Genomic DNA, 20,208 nt, shown 5'->3' with positions numbered 1-20,208 from the left:
GCAGCGAGGCAGTGTGTGCTCCACGGACTGGCGGAAGGGAGCTGGGCAGAGGGGCGGCCCACCGGCCAAGCAGAGCCCCCGAGTCTGGCTGGTAAAAGTGGAGGGGCTTTGTGTGTTCCCACAGCAAGAGGGACTTGACATCTGGAAGGCTATAAGCTAACAGCTCTGCTCAGAGAACGGGAGGGCTGGAGGACAACGGGAGGGAGAATTGTTGAGCCCCCTGACGACAGAGCTCAGCTTGGTGGGGAACAAAGGCGCTCGCCAGCACCATCTCCCTCGCCCATCCCCCAGCCAAAATCCCAAAGGGAACCAGTTCCTGCCAGGGAACTTGCTCGCTCCAGGCAACCAACGCTGTGCTTCTGTGGATCCATCACTCTGGCGGCTCTGACTCCCTCCCGGTGCTGCAGGGCCCCTCCCGAAGCAGATCTCTGAAGGAAAAGCGAGCTGAGCCTGCCCCTCCCGCCCCTGTGCACCTTGCCGATCCACCCCAGCTAATATGCCAGATCCCCAGCACCACAAGCCTGGCAATGTGCAAGTAGCCCAGACAGGCCACACCACCCCACAGTGAATCCCCACCCCCCAGGAGAGGGGAAGAGAAGGCACACACCAGTCTGACTGTGGCCCCAGCAGTGGGCTGGGGCAGACATCAGGTCTGACTGCCGCCCTGCCCACCAATGCAAGTTATTCAAGATAGCACAGGGGAAATGCCCCACAGTCCCGCACCACTCCAGGGACTATCCAAAATGACAAAACGGAAGAATTCCCCTCAGAAAAACGTCCAGGAAGTAACAACAGCTAACGAACTGATCAAAAATGATTTAAACAATATAACAGAAAGTGAATTTAGAATAATAGTCATAAAATTAATCGCTGGGCTTGAAAACAGTATAAAGGACAGCAGAGAATCTCTTGCTACGGAGATCAAGGGACTAAGGAACAGCCAGGAGGAGCTAAAAAAAAATGCTATTAACGAGGTGCAAAATAAAATGGAGATGACTACAGCTCAGATTGAAGAGGCAGAGGAGAGAATAGGTGAACTAGAAGGTAAAATTATGGAAAAAGAAGAAGCTGAGAAAAAAGATTAAAAAAATCCAGGAGTATGAGGGGAAAATTAGAGAACTAAGTGATGCACTAAAGAGAAATAATCTACGCATAATTGGTATTCCAGAGGAGGAAGAGAGAGGGAAAGGTGCTGAAGGTATACTTGAAGAAATAATAGCTGAGAACTTCCCAGATCTGGGGAAGGAAAAAGGCATTGAAATCCAAGAGGCACAGAGAACTCCCTTCAGACGTAACTTGAATCGATCTTCTGCACGACATATCACATTGAAACTGGCAAAATACAAGGATAAAGAGAAAATTCTGAAAGCAGCTAGAGATAAACGTGCTCTAACATATAAGGGGAGACCTATAAGACTCGTGACCGATCTCTCAACTGAAACTTGGCAGGCCAGAAAGGAATGGCAGGAGATCTTCAATGTGATGTACAGAAAAAATATGCAGCCGAGAATCCTTTATCCAGCAAGTCTGTCTTTTAGAATAGAAGGAGAGATAAAGGTCTTCCCAAACAAACAAAAACTGAAGGAATTCCTCACCACTAAACCAGCCCTACAAGAGATCCTAAGGGGGATCCTGTGAGACAAAGTCCCAGAGACATCGCTACAAGCATGAAACCTACGGACATCACAATGACTCTAAACCCGTATCTTTCTATAATAACACGGGATGTAAATGGACTAAATGCGCCAACCAAAAGACATAGGATATCAGAATGGATAAAAAAACAAGACCCATCTATTTGCTGTCTACAAGAGACTCATTTTAGACCTGAGGACACCTTCAGATTGAGAGTGAGGGGATGGAGAACTATTTATCATGCCACTGGAAGTCAAAAGGAAGCTGGAGCAGCCATACTTATATCAGACAAACTAGACTTTTGATTAAAGGCTGTAACAAGAAATGAAGAAGGGCATTATATAATAATCACAGGGTCTATCCATCAGGAAGAGCTAACAATTATAAATGTCTATGAGCCGAATACGGGAGCCCCCAAATATATAAAACAATTACTCATAAACATAAGCAACCTTATTGATAAGAATGTGGCAATTGCAGGGGACTTTAACACTCCACTTACAGAAATGGATAGATCATCTAGGCACACAGTCAATAAAGAAACAAGGGCCCTGAATTATACATTGGATCAGATGGACCTGAGAGATATATTTAGAACTCTGCATCCCAAAGCAACAGAATATATTTTCTTTTCTAGTGTACATGGAACATTCTCCAAGATAGATCACATACTGGGTCACACAGCCCTTCATAAGTATACAAGAATTGAAATCATGCCATGCATACTTTCAGACCACAATGCTATGAAGCTTGAAATCAACCACAGGAAAAAGTCTGGAAAGCCTCCAAACCAGTAGAAGGTTAAAGAACACCCTACTAAAGAACGAGTGGGTCAACCAGGCAATTAGAGAAGAAGTTAAAAAATATATGGAAACAAATGAAAATGAAAATACAACAATCCAAATGCTTTGGGACGCAGCGAAGGCAGTCCTGAGAGGAAAATACATTGCAATCCAGGCCTATCTCAAGAAACAAGAAAAATCCCAAATACAAAATCTAACAGCACACCTAAAGGAAATAGAAGCAGAACAGCAAAGATAGCCTAAGCCCAGCAGAAGAGAAATAATAAAGAGCAGAGCAGAAATAAACAATATAGAATCTAAAAAAACTGTAGAGCAGATCAACAAAACCAAAAGTTGGTTTTTTGAAAAAATAAACAAAATTGATAAACCTCTAGCCAGGCCGCTCAAAAAGAAAAGGGAGATGACCCAAATAGATAAAATCATGAATGAAAATGGAATTATTACAACCAATCCCTCAGAGATACAAGCAATTATCAAGGAATACTATGAAAAATTATATGCCAACAAACTGGACAACCTGGAAGAAATGGACAAATTCTTAAACACCCACACGCTTCCAAACTCAATCAGGAGGAAATAGAAAGCTCGAACAGACCCATAACCAGCAAAGAAATTTAATCAGTCATCAAAAATCTCCCAACAAATAAGAGTTCAAGACCAGATGGCTTCCCAGGGGAGTTCTACCAGATGTTTAAAGCAGAGATAATACCTATCCTTCTCAAGCTATTCCAAAAAATAGGAAGGTAGAAAGGGAAGGAAAACTTCCAGACTCATTTTATGAAGCCAGCATTACTTTGATTCCTAAACCAGACAGAGACCCAGTAAAAAAAGAGACCTACAGGCCAATATCCCTGATGAATATGGATGCAAAATTTAAATGAGTGGGTCCTAATCCAATCTGACTGGCATTAAAGAGAGGAAGAGACACTAGGGGAAAGACCATGTGAAGACATCCTGACTGAGTAGGCAGTCATCTGTAAGCCAGGAAGAGAGACCTCAGCAGAAACCAACCTGCAGATACCTTGATCTTGGACTTTTAGCCTCCCCAACTGTCAGAGTAAATTTCTGTTGTTTGAGCTACCCATTCTGTGGCATTTTGATCCGGCAGCTCTAGCAAACAAATATAACAGGGTATTGATGTCATTTCAATAGCAATAGCTGCAATGACAATCTATTTTTTCCTTCAATTCTGCCAGGTTTTGTTTAAAACAAAGCTCCAAATATATGAAAGTACATGTATTACAAAGTTATAATTATATATTTAATTGTCTTCTTGAAAGATGTTACTAATGAAAGATTCAAGCTTTTATATCTAGTTACATTTAAAAAATTTTAAAGCCTATTTTATCTGACATAGCATAGTCATGTATTACGTAGTAGAGCCATAATGTTACTTCTTGTGTTGCTGTTTACATGTTGGATCTTTGTCCATTTTTTAACTCTCAACCTACCGTTTCTTCAAAATGTGTCTCCTGTAGGCACCTCAGTGGCTCAGTTGGTTAAATGCCAACTGTTGATTTCAGCAAAGGTCATGATCTCACAGTCATGCAATTGAGTCCCATGTCAGACTCTATGTGGAGCATGGAGCCTGCTTGGGAGTCTCTATCTCAAAAAACATATATTAAAAAAAAAAAAATGTGTCCCCAACAGACAGCATACAGTTGGATCTTTTTTCAACCTAATCTCAAAATCCCTACCCTTGTGATTGGATTGTTTAATCTGTTCATACTTAAGGTTATTGACATGCTTGCATTTGTTTCTGCCCTCCCCCCCCCTGCTTTTTTTTCTCTTCTGTTCGGCTCATGTCCTTTTGGGGCACCTTTTCTTTCCTTACCTTGTATTCTTCTATTTTGTAGTTTTACATTTCAATTTATTTAATAGGTTTTAAGTTATATATACTTTATTAGTGATTTCTGTAAGGCTTACTGTGTATGGATAGGTGTACATATGTGTACGTGCATATATATGTATGTACATACTTCAGAGTTACGCTAACTTGAATGAAACAAAATTTACTCATACAGCTCCATGCCCTCCTCCCATTTGGGGCTATCATATAGGTTACCTCTTTGCATACTATTACTTTGTATCATTTTAGGTCTTAAAAGAAGCCGAGATTATAAATCTATACTTGCTCTAATTTCTTGTTTTTTGTTTTAAGTTTGAGAAAGAGCAAGTGTGTGTGAGCAGGCAGCAAGGGACGGGGGGCAGGGGGATAAAGAGAGGGATGGAAGCAGGATATCTTAAGCAGGCTCCATGTTACACCCTGAGCCCGACACGGGGCTCGATCCCACAACCGTGAGATCATGAGCTGAGCCAAAATCAACAGAAATCAATAGTCTGATGTTCAACCAACTGAGCCATCCACGTGGCTCTAAAACCTTTTAACTTATCCTTTCTGGTTCTCCATTTATTCCTGCAGATTGAAATACCTTCTAATGTCATTTACTTCCAGTTCAGGTTTTATCCTCTCATGTGCCGAACACTCGGATATACTACATTTCTATCTGCTAAGCCAAACAACAGTACTTGCTGTACGTAATTTCAAGTAATAAAGTTGTATGTAACATTTTATGCAATTACTCTCTAAGGAGAACAGGAAGAAATAAGCAATTACACTTAATTTCATAGTTATCTACATAGTTTAACCAGTTGTTTTGGTTTTTTCATGGGGATTTAAATTACTGTCCAGTATCATTTGCTTTCAGGCCTAATACTTCAGTATTTCTTGTATGGCTGATCTTCTAGCAACAAATTATTTCAGCTTTTGTTTATCCTGCGAGGTCTTTATTTGTTTTTGAAAGATAATTTTGTGGGATATAAAGTTCTTGGTTTCGGGGCGCCTGGGTGGCTCAGTCGGTTAAGTGTCCGACTTCGGCTTAGGTCATGATCTCGCGGTCCGTGAGTTCGAGCCCCGCGTCGGGCTCTGTGCTGACCGCTCAGAGCCTGGAGCCTGTTTCAGATTCTGTGTCTCCCTCTCTCTGACCCTCCCCCGTTCATGCTCGGTCTCTCTCTGTCTCAAAAATAAATAAATGTTAAAAAAATTTTTAAATAAAAAATAAATAAAAAATAAATAAAGTTCTTGGTTTAAAGTATTTTTATTTTTATACTTACAGAACCTTGAATATGTCATCATCCCTCTGGTTTCTGATAAGAAGTCAGCCATTAATCCTATGGAGATTCCCTTTTACAGTGAGAAGTTATTCTTTTGCTATTTTTAAGATTTTTTTGTCTTTTTTTTTTTCAACATTCACTATACTGTATCTATGTTTGGATGTTTATCCCTAGAATTTGATGAGGTTCTTTTATGTATAGTTTTTTTTTTTAATCAAATTTAGGAAATATTCAACCATTTTTTGAATATTTTTGTCTTCTTTCTCTTTGCCACATTTCCATTATGCATACATTGGTGTACTTAATGTTTTTTCACATTTCTGAGTGTTAATTTTCCTCCATATTTTTTTTTGTTTTTCTGATTGCATAATAATCCCTGTTGATCAGTCTTCAAGTTTGTTGTCTCCTGTGCCAGAGTAAATAAACTGGTGAGTGTCCCCTAGTTCATTTTACTACTGTACTTGTTATCTTCAGAATTTTTATGTCAATTTTCTTTACATAACTTCTATTTGATTAGACATTATACCTTAATATTACTATGTTGTCTCCTTTGACAGATTTATAAGGGCTTCTTTGAAGTCTTTTTTAAGTCCAATATTTAGGCCCCTTTAAAATTAGTCTCTGTTGTTGAAAACTAGATGTTTTTAGAGAATATACTGTAGCAGCTTTGGATACTGGTTTGTCTCACCCCTGAAGACTTGATGTTGCCGTTCACCTGTTGTTTGATTCATGACTTACCAGAACTAGCAATAGATCTCTGGCCATGTGTAATTTCTGATGTCCCTAAGATTTTTTTCCAGTAAACTTTACACCCAACAAGGGGCTCAAACTCACGACCCTAAAGATCAAGAGTCACATGCTCTACCAACTAAGCCAGCCAGATGCCCCTAGGATTTTTTTCTCCTTTTTATCTTTTAGCCTGACTACGTATAGTTTGCCCCCAAATCAGTAATGATACACTTATTGGCTTAATATTTGCTTAGTCTCTTTTAGCAATCTAAGTTTTACCCTCCACTCTTGGATATGTGTGTGGCTGACAGGCTTTATCATAGTTCAGAGTTTACTATTCTAAACACATTCAGACAGGGACTAGTAGCTCGGAGCTTGTCTCTTACCAGTCTTGTCTCTATTATCATAGGGTAAGCACAAAGTCTTCTAGATGCCTAAGTTGCATTCCATTAGACTTTTAAGCCTGGTTTATGTAGGACTTGCTTCTGGATAAGAGTAGATTATAGTTCAGTTGGGCAGACACCGTGTGTAAGCCCTTGTGCCAGTAAGTCTTCCACTCTGCTGATGGCTGTATGTGTGGCTGTGGCAATGTTTTTCAAGTCTGTCCCATCCTACTCTGATTCATCCTTGAGTAGATGCAGCCTAATGTTATGCACAGACTTCCCAGTCGCCAGTGTTGACAGTGACCCCAGAAGGACTCTTCTCGGCTGTCTCTTTCCCTGGTTCTACATGAAACTTCTGACTGCTCTCCCATTTTACTTTTCATGACTTTTTATCATGAAACTATAAGGGCACTTTCTTTTTTTAAAAAAAAATTTTTTTTAATGTTTATTTATTTTTGAGACAGAGAGAGACAGAGCATGAATGGGGGAGGGGCAGAGAGAGAGGGAGACACAGAATCGGAAACAGGCTCCAGGCTCTGAGCCATCAGCCCAGAGCCTGACGCGGGGCTCGAACTCACGAACCACGAGATCATGACCTGAGCCGAAGTCGGACGCTCAACCGACTGAGCCACCCAGGCGCCCCAAGGGCACTTTCTTAATTGGTCTCTGCTAAGATCTTTAGTGTTTTCTTCATTATCCTTTAGTATGTAGTTTTACACCCTCTGTTTTAAATCAACAGTTCTCTCAGGCAGGGAACTCTTCATTTTAAGTCTTGCTTCTCTGACCTGCCTCTTCTCATGGGCAGGAACTTTGCATCACTGCACAAGTAGAGGCAGGAACAGTGTCCATTTCTCCCAGAGTGACACCGCTGCTTTACAAGTGGGTGCCGGGAAAGGAATTCGAGTCAGCCCTCTAATATGGAACCCTCTACCCAGAAAGCCAGCTGTGGTGTGTGATCAGGGCTCATTCTCAGCCTGCCAGGCTGGAGTGGGGATTTTGCTGTATTTATTGGGTAGGCTGGAGGAAGGTAACCCGGGCATCTACACACGTCCTTTCTGGCCTAGAGCTTCTGTACCATGAGACTACATGTGAAGAGAAATACTTGTGGCCTGCCCCTCTAGAGATGCAGTAGCCTAGACTGGAAGCTGGGCAGAGAAGGAGTCCCTGTCTTATTATAGCATTCACCCAGTTAGAACTTCCAGAGTAGTTTCGGTAAGACAGAGCTGGAAATAGGAGAGCAGTCATATCTGAAATGCTGCAGACTCTCATTGTCCTGACCAAGATTTAGCCCATTTTCCCGAATGGTTATTTCCCCATTTTCTTTATGGCTTCAGAATAATTTCTGGATAATTTAAATTACTTTTAAAATAATTTTCTCCAGTAAAATGATTGTTGGGGGTAAAGATCCACTGTACTCCTCCATAACAAAAAGCTAGTGATCCTACTTAATAGTGAGATTCTAATATATGAAATTTTAAATCTCTATCAATTACTTATGATTATATTTGTAACTTAGAACAAAAATACATGTCTATCCAATGTAAAGTATAGTTGGTGTCTGCTGTAGGCCTAGAATCATTAAATGCTGCTTATTAAAATAAACCCTGACCTCAAGAGACCCACCATCTAAGAGATCTAAGAGAAAATGGATTTTTATAGATCAAAGTGTATGTGAATATATATATATATATATATATATGCATATATACACAAATGTGAATAATTTAAAGCATTGAAAATACCAACAAATGCCATACTTAGCTTTACACATTTTTTGAGCAAGCAAGCAAGATAGAGAGAGAGAGAGAGAATGAACATGTGGGGAAGAGTGGCAGAGGGAGAGAGAGAATCCCAAGCAGGTTCCACACACAGTGTGGCTGGATCCCATGACCCTGGGATCATGACCTGAGCTGAAATCAAGAGTTGGACACTCAACAACTGAGCCACCCAGGCACCCCTTTCACTTCTCTCTTTATGGCTAATTTACCCAACTCATTTGTTCAATAAACATTTGTTAAGTGAACTGGAGTTTAATTACACCCTCTCTCTTTCCTTCCAACTTTTAAACTAACTGAGGAGAAAACAAAATCAGATGGAGGAAAAAATAGAAGTTTTATTACTAATAAAACTGGACTAGCAGGTACAAGTTAGATATCTGGCCTCAGACTTTCTCCTACTTTTGATGATCTACACTTGGCCACTCAGAACTGTTGGCGGCCCCATGTCCACTTTGCCCTGGGATGGAGGCGGACATGTATTCACCACATGAAGGAGGAAAAAGAAGAGTCCAAACAGTGCAGAAGCAGCTGAACCACACATTTGTTCTTTCTCCCAAGCTCAGCGAACAAGTGAACTGGAGTTTTTTGCAGGTTTAAATCTGCATTAGTGCATGGAGTTGGGCCAGAATGACAATGGCTTCAAGGAGTGCACAATCTAGTGACATTTTGTTCCAGAGCACCATCTTCTCTAGCAACTGTATTTTTCATTGCTATTTAGTGACTGCCACCCACATTCCTCTATTTGCCTTGAGAACCCTGTCAGCAAAGAAGTTAAACAATAACTGATTCAAATTATAAAGTTCTTTTAAATGACCCTTCTTGGGTAATAAAGATGCTTCACTGAATAAAAATAAATGTAGTCTACACTTTCTATAGTGGTCCTTCCAACATGTTGTGTAGCATGTAATGCAGAGTGTTATCTTACTTTTTTTTTCCCCTATGCTTTCTTGGCCACTTCCCATATTATTACAAAATAAAACCACCTGCTGTTTTCATAGTGGCCAGAACATGCTCTTGCTGGTCTACCCACCTGCACAATAGATGTTTAGAGTCTAACCATCTGATTTATGGCATCATGAGTGAGGATATGAGTCAATCAACCAACTCTCAGTATTTTATAGATACCTAGTATTCTGTTTACAACTAAATTAGTTCATAAGCTCTCTGGGGCAAGCACCTGGTCTAGGCTGCCTTATGCTTTGCTAGGCTCCATGCACACTTGCCACACTCTATAAATATTCTCACAGAATATTTATGACAAGTCTAACATGGCAAGCAATTTCACCAGGGTCACTTTACCCTGGTAGATTTAAGGCTACATAAATTACAGTAGATATCTACTTTGTAATATTTTATCTAGAAAAATCTAAGTTCCAAAGCAATTTTCATACCCCAATTTTTCTAGCTTACTGAAGAAAAAAGTCTCAGAAATTGCTTAATGACGTTTCAAAGTCTTCGGATGTTAAAGGGCACCATTGTAAGAGTAAAATTACTCTGAATTAAAATCTAGATTTAAGGCAGATTCATCTGAGTCCAATCTCAGCCAAATCACTTTCTATTTGACTTCTCTAAATCTGGATTTCTTCACTTGTCAAGTGGGCACTTTAATAATTACACCTACCTCTCAGCGGGGAAGGAGGTGGTTTGTAAAGATTAAACCCTGACACTTGGTTTATGCTCAGTACTTGTTAACTGATAGAAAACGTGGTAATAGAGGTTGTAACAGGAGTAATGGTAACAGCAGCAGTGGCTGAAAATTCATGCAAATGGAGCTGGAGAAAGTATAAAAGACATTTTAAGTATTTTTTGGTGGGTAAAGGTCATCTGGGAACGCCAAAGCCCAACTGATCTCATAGAATATGGACTCTGGAAGCTGGGTTAAAATAGTATTGTAGTTATACCAAAACCTAAACAAATGCATGTTCCCAGTTTAAGGAAAGATGGTGTTGACAGAATTAGACTAAGAGGTCTTGACAAATGAAAATCCCTAAGTGACCAGTTACTAATGTGTCTTTTGAATTGATTAGACTATATCCTGACCTGTTGACAGAAGTATACATAGCAATTTGGCAGGTGTACCCTTACACCTTTGAGATGGATAGATCACGCTGTCTAACTGAGCTACTTCTCAAATCATCCAACTATATCCTTCTGTTTGCTGTAATGCCATGCTTCTCAAATAAACTTATGAAAATCTGGCAGCCAGTGACCATTTCTCCCTAAAGGAGAGAATATTTGGCTCACTTTTACAGTTCTAATGGACCAGGTGGCGATTTGGTTTATACATCAGTCTTTTGTGCATTTAGTAGTCCATTTCAGAGGTATTAAACTAACTGTCCTAATACAACAGGATTTCAGAAACTAAGAAGCTTAAAACCAGGCCCTGGACTATCATAATGATCAAGAAATATGCACATCTAGGATTTCCTGTCTGCCCAGCCATTGACCTCACTGGATGGCATCTCTCAACTTTTTCAAGGTAACAAAATCTAAAAACAGGAAAAACAAAAGAAAAAAATATCTAACTTGATTCCTGCCTCTTTCAAGAGAAAAATTTAGATTGTAGAACCAAGGTTTAGATTCTATTTCAGCACATAATTATAATCCATTTTTTATACTTAGAGTAAAAAATTGTCTCACTGATACATTATATCCTTGACATAGGCGAAGATGAAAAAGTAAAAGAAAGCCATTAAATAGACTAAAAATAGACCCTGTATTGATACTTGCATCTTTCTTTTCCAAATATTAATTAGGGGGAAAAAAAGAGGAGGGATAAACCTACTGAAATTGATAGAAAAATCTTAGATATCAGTTTTTCTTCCATGAAATAATATTTCCTGCTTTGTGTGGACCCAGCTTCCTCTTTACAAATTACTTGAAATAAAGGGTATTTCTAATTTATTCAAATTAAAAATTGGTGCTTTCTTTCCAGCAAGAGTACCCTCATTATGGGTAAATACCATGTGCTCTCAAACATCATACCAGTGGGTTAATGCAAGAACATCCATTAATTTACATAGTGGTAGCTTCATAATTATAGGATAATTTCATTTACAAGCTACATGAATGACTCTCATCTACTATTTTAAAAAATAATCTATAGGTTATCTGAAAATTCAGTTTCCTATAAAATGGAAGCTCTACGATTTATAGTCCTGATCTGCTTCACAACTAAAGGGAGCACTTCTGAGAATGTTCAGTTTAACATCTCAGGGAATTTCTTCTCTTAAGCTTAGTTAACACTGAAAAAAAGACCTTAATTTAAGGGTTCACTTAGATTTAAATGTGAATATTTGCTAACTTTGTTTTCTGTACTTATTCTAGAAAGGATAAGTAGCAATTATAAAATTTTTGAAGAGCATATACTCACAAAGTTACATCCCTAAAGAGTTCTTCTAACACCCTAATGTGACCAATTTAAAAAAAAATTTTTTTTAATTTTTTTTTATTTCTCAGACAAAGAGACAGAGCATGAGTGGGGGAGGGGCAGAGAAAAAGGGAGACACAGAATCCGGAGCGGGCTCCAGGCTCTGAGCTGTCAGCACAGAGCCCCACGTGGGGCTTGAGCTCACAAACCGTGAGATCATGACCTGAGCTGAAGTCGGTAGCTCAACCAACTGAGCCACCCAGGCACCCCTAATGTGACCAATTAGAACAAGATTGAATTAAAATTACTTTGGGTAGACTCAAACAAGGTACAGTGGTAGAAGGGACTTATGATTTTATTTCAAACTTATTTTGGCCACAGAATTCTTAGATGCTATGGAATCAGCAACCAAGGTTATGTTTATTCTCTTAATAGGTTTCTCCATGGACCTATTTGTATAAACGCTCCTATAGGACATTGTCAAGTATTTGTGTGTCCATGTTTGTGCGTGTGCACATAAAAAGGATGAAGAGATGTTCTTGACATGGATAGTAACTATAGATATTGGGAAAGTCACAAAAGAAAAATAAACCACTTAAAACTTGGTTTATATAAATACAATGTTCCATTTTATGTTTAATGCTTTCATTTCTGTGTGATTTCCATACAGAAAATAATTGGACATATTATACATGTCTCAGTTCCATTTATATAAATTTCATTTGATTATGCTATCAATCTGTTCATATGGTCATGTATAGACCGTTTTTTATAGGTTACTGCCCTTGTAGGAAGGCCATCTGCTCTCAAGTTTTAAAAATACAAAATAGTTTTATAGTCAGGAAAAAGATATGGTATAAAGAAAAACAATACAAAAAAACAGTAAAATCTGAACATAAATGAGGAATGTAATTCCATCTTAGGAAGTATGGTCTAAATAAGCAAAACCAAATTTATCCTTTTCAAATTCCAATTTCAACAAGTATGATCACAGCTAATCTGTGAGAAACTACACAATGGTTATGTTATCAATAAAAACTTTATCAGATGCACTAAATAAAGTTTGACTCATTTTTCTCAGAATGGTGGATTTTTTTTTTTGGAAAGGAGAACTGTATGGAATATACAAACAACTGAAATCATTTCAATGAAATTTTTAGGATGTATCTATGGTAATAGAAGGGCTTTGTTAATACTGCAGTTATACAAAAACAGGTTAAGAATTTGTTCATTTATTCAACAAATAGGTTTTGCACCTAATTAGTTTTAGACACTATTCTAATTGCATGGGATACAATGGAGAATCAGACAGAAGATCCCTGATCTCAAGGACTTTCTATTCCAGTATTATAGAATTTAAAAAATCCCTTTGGGAATTAAAAGCAAAAATGAACTACTGGGACCTTATAAAGATAAAAAGCTTCTGCACAGCAAAGGAAACAACCAACAAAACTAAAAGGCAACCAACAGAATGGGAAAAGATATTTGCAAATGACATATCGGACAAAGGGCTAGTATCCAAAATCTATAAAGAGCTCACCAAACTCCACACCTGAAAAACAAATAACCCAGTGAAGAAATGGGCAGAAAACATGAAGAGACACTTCTCTAAAGAAGACATCCAGATGGCCAACAGGCACATGAAAAGATGCTCAATGTCGTTCCTCATCAGGGAAATACAAATCAAAACCACACTCAGATATCACCTCACGCCAGTCAGAGTGGCCAAAATGAACAAATCAGGAGACTATAGATGCTGGAGAGGATGTGGAGAAACAGGAACCCTCTTGCACTGTTGGTGGGAATGCAAATTGGTGCAGCCACTCTGGAAAACAGTGTGGAGGTTGCTCAAAAAAAATTAAAAATAGACCTACCCTATGACCCAGCAATAGCACTGCTAGGAATTTACCCAAGGGATACAGGAGTACTGATGCAGAGGGGCACTTGTACCCCAATGTTTATAGCAGCACTCTCAACAATAGCCAAACTATGGAAAGAGCCTAAATGTCCATCAACTGATGAATGGATAAAGAAATTGTGGTTTATATACACAATGGAGTACTACGTGACAATGAGAAAGAATGAAATATGGCCCTTTGTAGCAACATGGATGGAACTGGAGAGTGTTATACTAAGTGAAATAAGCCATACAGAGAAAGACAGATACCATATGGTTTCACTCTTATGTGGATCCTGAGAAACTTAATAGAAACACATGGGGGAGGGGAAGGAAAAAAAAAAAAAAGAGGTTAGAGTGGGAGAGAGCCAAAGCATAAGAGACTCTTAAAAACTGAGAACAAACTGAGGGTTGATGGGGTGTGGGAGGGAGGAGAGGGTGGGTGATGGGTATTGAGGAGGGCACCTTTTGGGATGAGCACTGGGTGTTGTATGGAAACCAATTTCACAATAAACTTCATATATTGAAAAATAAAATAAAATAAAATCTTAAATTAAAAAAAAAATAAAAAATCCCTTTGGGATGCAAAGAAAGTGCGTCAAGAATTCAGCAATGGAGGTTTTGTCCCTGCTTGCCCTATGGTTGGACAAGAGCTTCATCAACAGGAGTTTCATAATATTTACCATATTATCTGCTACACTGATTTTTAATCCAATCCTGCTGTATCCTTTCCTTTTTTAGGTTTTAAAACATTAGTTATACCCCCTGAAATTCATTTAACAACCCTCTGATTTCAAGTCCCATTTATAAAGCATTGGTATATCATGGCTGTGGTAATAAAGGGAAGAGGCAATTTGGAGGACAGAACCATAGGAAGACTGGGGTCAAGGAACTGTTAGACCAGGAAATGAATGGTTCATGAAAGGTAGGTGGAGATTAGACCAAACCAAAATTATGACAAAAAGATTGTGCAGAAGATTGGGATCACAAGCCTTTCACTGATTCTCTAAGAATCAACTTACTCAAAAGATAAAGCTTTTAAAACTAACTTAGGCTACATACAAGAATACATGCAAACAAAATCACACAGGTAGTATAGAACAAATTACACCGTGCATAAAGAGGCACTATTGATTCATGGAATACTTTATTCTGAATATGTTATCAACATTCTGTAGGTAGAAACTACATCTTACTAGAAACTAATACTCACACTTTTTTTTCCCCTAATCTGTTAGGGTATTCAGCACATTGCTAAATATCTTAATTATCTCAAAAGCTAAAGAAACTTACTTGAAAAACATCAACATCCAGGTATAAAAAGGTAACCTCTCAACCTTGTAAGTCTATCTACTTCAACCTGCAGCATGCATCATAGAAAGAGAGGCTCTACATACACTCCCTTTAAGGTGTCAAAAGATATGGGTACTTTCTCTTGTCACTACTCATCATAGAATCAAAAGGTTACGGTCAAGTAAAAAGCAGAAAAAGCAAAGACGCATAAATATTTCCCATCGTTGTCATTACAAATACACGAATATCAAGAGACAACACACTAAAAAGAATTTCACATGGCTACACAAAGTTTCTTACATTCTAGAAACTACCAATTGAAAATGAAAAATAAAATACCATTTGCAATATCTATTGAATCCTTTCTATCTAAGATTTTTAAGCAATTAACCAAATAAAGATCGTTTTGGACTGTATGGAGAAAAAAATCCAAACTGATGAAGATAAATCAACTTTAAAAAATGGTCTATACCCTTTCCACAGTGGGAATGACTTAATACTGCAAAGATATAAATTGTCTCCAAATTACTTAATAAAATTAAATCAAATTCCATTAAATTGTATTTATAGGATGGGGAGAAATAAAATGATTTTAAGATTTTCATGAAAGAACAAAGTTTAGTACACGGATAATTTTTCAAGTAAGAACAAAAAGATTTTCCTTATTACATGTTAAGTCATATAACAAATCCTTGAAATTTAAAACTGCACGGTTTTGGAAGAATATAGAACAAGGAATCCTAGTAAAGAATATAGAAACAGAAGCATTTATATGGGAATTTAGTATATATAAATTTGGAAAGAATAAATTATTTAGGAAATTGGAAATCATGTTGGGAAAACTAGCTCAATATGTAGAACCAAAAAAATTAGATTCCTACCACATCATATTGAAAACTTAAGACCTAGTAGACCAAAGGCATAAATGTGAAAGAAAAAAAAAACTTACTAGAAGAAAATATAGGAGAATGTATTTGTGAACTCAGGAATGAAAAGAGGTCTGAAAGAAGATTCATAAAATACAAGTCGAGAAAGAAACAGTTAATAAATTAAGCTCATGAAAATTTAAGGTATCAATCCAATAAAGAAAATCATATGCAAATTTATCAAGCAGGTATCAGGCTGAGAAAAGATATTTTCAACCTTCGAAATCAACTAATGTTTCAGGTATGGGATTTCTAGAAAATGAGAGAACACAAATGAAATAGGAGGGTGATAAGATGAACGGTAATTCAGAGAAGGGCAATCCTAAGATCAATAAATATAGAGGTGCCTAACCTCGCCAGCAACTAGAGATATGCAAGTTAAAATACTGAAACTGAAATAAAAGGCAACTGACAGAATGGAAGAAGAGATTTGCAAATAACATATCCAATAAAGGGTTAGTATCTAATTTCTATAAAGAACTTACAAACTCAGCACCCAAACAACAAATAATCCAGTGAGGAAATGGGAGGAAGACATGAATAGACACTTTTCCAAAGAAGACATCCAGATGGCCAACAGACACATGAAAAGATGCTCAACATCACTCATCAGGGACATACAAATCAAAACCACAATGAGGTACCACGTCACACATGTCACAATAGCTAAAATTAACAGTTCAGGAAACAATAGATGTTGGTGAGGATGTGGAGAAAGGGGAACCCTTTTGTACTGCTGGTGGAAATGCAAACTGTTGCAGCCACTGTGTAGAATAGCATGGAGGTTCCTCAGAAAATTAAAAATAGAACTACCCTCCAACCCAGGAATTACACTACTAGGAGTTTATCCAAAGAATACAAAAATGCTGATTCAAAGGGGCACATGCACCCCAACAGCACTATCAACAGCAGCACTATCAACAACAACCAAATTATGGAAAGAGCCCAAATGTCCATGTCTATCAACTGATGAATGGCTGAAATGGCTAAAGAGGAGGTGTGTGTGTGTGTGTGTGTGTGTGTGTGTGTGTGTGTGTGTAATACACACACACACACACACACACACACACACACACACACACTGGAAACTCTGGAAACTCCCTGGTGATGAAAAAGAATGAAATCTTGCCATTTGCAACAACGTGAATGGAACTGGAGTATATTATGCTAAGTGAAATAAGTCAGAGAAAGATATATCATATGATTTCACTCATACACAGAATTTGAGAAATACAACAGATGAACATAGGAGAAGGGAAGGAAAAAGAAGATAAAAACAGAAGTAGGCAAACCATAAGAGATTCTTAAATACAGAGAACTGAGGGTTGCTGAAGGGGAGATGGGTTAAATGGGTGATGGGTATTAAGGAGGGCACCTTTTGGGAAGAAGACCGGTGTCCTATGTAAGAGATGAATCACTGGGTTGTACTCCTGAAGCTAAGACTACACCGTCTGTTAACTTGAATTTAAATTAAAAAAAATACTGAAACTGAAATTGTCCCCTAAGTTTACCTGGTTTGGAAAAAATTATGAAGGCAGATAATATCAAACATTGGGTTGAATGAGGGGAAATGAGAGTCTTCTTCTAATTGGGCATAGAATTTTGTGTAGCCATTTTTAGAGCAACCTGGAATTTAGAGAAAATGGGATATGAGCACATTACTAATCAGAGTAATGCTAGATGCTGATTGTAAGCAAGAAAGCCTAAATCAGTTATTTAGTACAGTGAGTCTATTCTTCTAGAACTGTCCACTGCCAGTCTTCCTGTCTGATGGTTCTCTTGTCAACTATTTTGGGAACCCAGTTTGTGATGTTGCTCTGTCCTCTCTTCTACATGGCTTCTAAGGTTTTCCAGGAACTCCTTGCCATTCCAGCCTGGAAAGAGTAGAGAAGAAGGCATAAGGGAGGACTTTAGGTGCCTGACTTGAAAGTGATTCACATTGCTTCCATTCCTTCACTGGCTTAGACTGAGTCATGGAACCATTCCTATCTGCAAGGGAATATGGGAAATACAGTCAGGCTGTGGACCTAAGAAGAAACGAAATCATCTGGGGAACACATCAATTCCACTCTGAGTTTATACATCCCCAGAACAAGTACAGCAAGGCATAGAGGGATACAAATATATGATGTCCACTGGTGTGTCATCTGTGATGACAAAATTGGAAATGAATTTGGGTGTTCGTCAATAGAGGATGGATAAATGAAATATCTCTGTGGATGTTATGAAATATTATGCAGTAATCAGCAAAGGTGGCCTAGATTTACAAATGGCAACATGGATACAGGTGAAAAAGATGTTGAGCAAAAAACACAAGATCTCTAGCACAATATATATTTGTGTCAATTTTGAAAACCACATAAAACAGTACTATATATTTTGTCACAAATATACGAATATATAAGTAACTAGAAGGTGAAAAAGAGTGTTATCAAAACACAGCTGTGAATAACTATTGAGGGATGAGCTTAGGGATAAGTAAAAATGCCAGAATGAAAGAAAAGGATATACAGACTGCTGCTGACCATGTGCCACGAATTTTGAAAGGTCATCAATTCAATTCTATTCATCTGAACTCTTCCCCAAAACAAAACTGCCAAACCCAAAGCAACCCGACCTGCATACAACCACACACAGAAGACATAATAAAAAACAAACTGTCCATTTGGGGATTCCAAAATCCTGAACTACCTCCAAGTCACTACAGGTTCAACATTTAAACATTCAGAAAAAGATTCACTACCCTGTGTATAAAATGGTCCTTTTCCTCATAGAACTTACAGATGAAGGGGCGAGGTGGCCAGGATAGAGCAGTAGATCTTAAGTAATCACAAAAATTGTGATAAAAGCTTAAATGAAGAGAAAGATTATTAAGTATTTATCACAAGCAGACCAGATTTAGTTGGTGGGAAGTAGAGTCAATATATCTCAATGCAAGTGTCAATCCAAATAGCTTTTCCTTTTGTATGTATACTTAGGTGTGATATGTGTACATGTATGTATATAACCATCTAGAAATTTTTAGCTTATGTTTAAAGCTACAAAACATCTGCCTATAAATACCATAATGTTTACTTGAAAATGCCAAGAATAGCCAAAAACTTTGAGAAAAAGGAGTTGAAATAAATAACCCAAAACTTGTGATACAATCCTATTATCTATATGTGGTGAGTATAATCCTTGAACATTATTTTTTCTCTTCTGTATGACCATCTAGAACAGTGGTTCCCGTTGTGTGAGAACCAGCAGCATCAGCACCATCTGGGGATTTATTTAAGATGTAAATTCTTGAACCCTCTCCCAGACCTACTGAATCAGAAGTCTGGGAGCGGGGCCTTGCAATCTGTGTTCTAACAAGCCCTCCATGTGAATAGGATATATCCTCAGGCTTGAGAATCACAGGTTTGAACAAAATCTCTGTACCTTGTTTGCATAGAGCACTGCGAATACTTAAGAACATTTGATGATAAAGTTGCAGAGGGATGGGTGAGAAAATAAAAACAAACTATGTAAGTTTAGTCAGAAGTTAGACTTCCATTCTGTATGTGAATTTTGATTGGCACTGACACTGACCTTTTGGAAGTGTGAAGCTTCTGGCACAAATGCTTTTAATCTAGTACAGATTTTTGACCTCATCATTGACAGAAGGTTGGCATTTCTGATACACAAAGACAAGACTATCTGACCTTTTTGCATTACAGCAATTGTCATGATTGGCAGGCCTTGGCCTCTCTTTTTGAAGAGATGTGGCACTTGGCACCCTCCCATCATATCAAGAACCCTCATCCTGTCCTCTACAGCTTGAGCGTGACAGATTGCCCCATCTGGCGGTATCCTGAGATCCTGTTGTTTCAATGAGTCTGGATGACTACCAGCTTCCTGATGACCGTGTACAGGTTGGCAGATGCCATTCTGATGTCCTTAGCTTTGCAGTGATACGGCTCTGACCGCCAAGACCTTTTCTTGAACAATGAGAGCCGATTTCAACTTAACAAGGAGATAACCTTAAAATCCCAGTCTAGACTGCATATCACATGGCATCCCACTGGGAAAATAAGACAAGAGGCAACGCAGAATACCTTCATCACTTGTGGAATCCAAATAGGCTCCAAGGTAGTGGTTTCCAATCTAACCCATATCACCAGCTTTAAAAGTCATTATGGTTGCTTCCCCAGCCAAGCACATGGCAAGGCACTAGAGGAAAGGACACACAAAGGGGAAGAGTCACCCTCAGGGTGCTTACCATCCGTTTGGCAGAAAGAGGTATAGAAGCAGCTGCT

The sequence above is a fragment of the Prionailurus bengalensis genome, chromosome B3 (genome assembly GCF_016509475.1).
Source record: "Prionailurus bengalensis isolate Pbe53 chromosome B3, Fcat_Pben_1.1_paternal_pri, whole genome shotgun sequence".
NCBI lineage: Eukaryota > Metazoa > Chordata > Mammalia > Carnivora > Felidae > Prionailurus > Prionailurus bengalensis.
This window is presented reverse-complemented; position numbering follows the sequence as displayed.